Source organism: Lotus japonicus, chromosome 2, assembly GCF_012489685.1.
Source record: "Lotus japonicus ecotype B-129 chromosome 2, LjGifu_v1.2".
In the NCBI taxonomy this organism is placed as follows: Eukaryota; Viridiplantae; Streptophyta; class Magnoliopsida; order Fabales; family Fabaceae; genus Lotus; species Lotus japonicus.
This window is the reverse complement of record NC_080042.1, coordinates 9,363,508-9,366,007: the sequence shown is the minus strand read 5'-3', so window position 1 is coordinate 9,366,007 and position 2,500 is coordinate 9,363,508.

Sequence of the window (2,500 nt, the reverse complement as noted above, 5' to 3'; positions counted from 1 at the left end):
AATACATTCTGCAAAATTTGATATATATCTCATTTAAACTGACAATTTTTTTTAAAAACACCATAATCAGGATTCGAACACCATACATGGAGGATCATACTCAATGTCCTTACAATTGAGCCACTGGCTCATTTTGTTATTCATGCGCACAACAATATATATATATATATATATATATATATATATATATATATATTATGTAAAAAAAAGAACAAGAATTCAACCCCACTTAAATCATAAAAAACTATTATTTTGTTCTTTCAGTATATATACTCATTAGTACTTAAAAGAAGTCAATATATGAACTCTAATAAATTTGTAAGATTTAACTTTTTTACGTTTTAAAGTTTTGTAAATATGTTTTTCTATTTACATTTAATATTTTATTTTGTTTCAAATTGATACATTATATTTTTTTGAACTCCAATTGATACATTATATAAGAGCGTATAAGAGCCTAAAAATGTAATTTTTAGAACTACCACATCAAATTTATTTAGCATTATCAGTTTGTTTTTAAATATATATTTAGTTTTGCGCTAAAAATACATGCATAAATTAGGCATTGACTTAGTGGTTAGAGCCTCCTCCATGAACCTCTATGTTTTGGGTTCAAATCATGCTTAGGACATTTTTAAATTTTTGGTTGAAATATTAGCAGCTTCAGTTTAAATAAGATATATATTAAATTTTGCACTTATACTAATGATGCAGCTTGTAGCCTAGTGGGAAGGATGTTGCCCATTATGCTCTAGGTCTTGGGTTCAAATCCCACATTTGGCATTTTCATATTTCTCTTCTCATTTCCACGTCAGCAGCTTGTGGGCCCACTTGATGAGGTGGCAAAGGTCCACGTCAGCTCCGTTTGCTGACTCATATTTTTTAACGGAAGTTGACGATAGGGGCTTATCACTATATATTATTTTCTCATTAGGGGCTTATTCCCAAGAAAAAATTTTGTAGGGGCTTAAACCAAAGGACCCCTATTTTATAGGGGCCCCCAACATATTTAAGCCAATATGAAAAGAGAAAAGAAAGAAATATAACGAGAAAAGAAAGAAATATAACAAGACATAGGAGACAAACAAATTAGGAAATCTAAGATAAGGAAAGATATAATCGGGTTAATCTAAATAAATTCAGAAAAAATATAAAATTAATTTAAAAAATTATGAGACCACCACAGAAAATCAAGTTTGAATATTTGATGATTTATGGTGGAATAAAATAAAATAAATAAAATAATTATTTTTTCAAAATTCAAAATAAAATACTAGATGAAGGAATTTAGCTAAATTCCACACGTCTTAGGACCGGAGGTGCTAAGAGACCAATTATTTTTTCTTTTTCTTCAACTTTCCAGTTGGTCGCCTTCGAATCCGAGGCCGCGATCTGTCAACTTTTTTTAAGCGTAGCGTAGCCGATTGTGAGGTGACTCCTAAACAGAACTTCATAATATCCGAACATCAAACCTCAAACGCATCCAACAGATGTGGCTCATGTATTCATTGTGTTAAACTCTCGATTATCCTCACATAGCGAAGATGGTGGATGGAACCATCAGCTAAGAAAGGATGGCAGATGGAGCCAATGATCAGAGTGCATCGATCGGGATGGTGGATGGAACCGTCAGATCGATGAGCTGATGGATGGAACCATCAGTTGAGCAGGAATGGTGGATGGAACCATTGGTCAGACCGAGATGGTGGATGGAACCATCAGGAAAACGGGATTGGTGGATGGAACCAACGATCACATATGGTGGATGGAACCATAGATCGGACAAACTAGATGGTGGATGGAACCGTCGAATGGACTAGGTGGTGGATGGAACCGTCGAATGGACTAGGTGGTGGATGGAACCACTAAACGAGTGAATTGGTGGATGGAACCTTTGAGCTCGGTGTTCGGAAAGTTTGTTTTCCCGTGTCTGAGCTGTTGATGTTGCATCTGGATCACCTGGACGGGACGCCAGCCAGCGTGTACCGGTGTGAGCATAACACCTGTTTGACTTAAAATTTTATTGTTTTAGTGTGACTGCAATGAGGCAGTCTGGGTTATGTTCTTACAGAAGAGTTTCGTAAGGTTCTATGATGACCCTATTTTAGTAGTGTTTTTAGGGTCATTTCTTTGTATGTTTTGAGTCTTTTTGTTGAGTCTCATGTAGTGTTTCATGCATTCTCATGCATTTTTATTCTTTTCTTTAGTTTTTATTTCGTTTTGTAATTTAGTAGTTTTATAGGTAGTTTTCTTGCATTTTAAGTAAAGTTTAGGACTTGCATGGTTTTGTTGTGTTTTATGAAGGACTTCTTGTGCTAATGAGCTCTTGGAGCTTCTAGAATCTTCCTTGTCTTGTTGGTTAGGTTTGGAGTGCAGAAACTGAAGGAGAAAGAAGGCCAAGAAGCATGGAATTGATGAAGAACATAAAGAGGATTGAAAAGAGGAGTTTCAGAAGCCAAAAAGTCTTTTTCAGGCGAGCTTGAGCGCCTAGGCGCTGGGA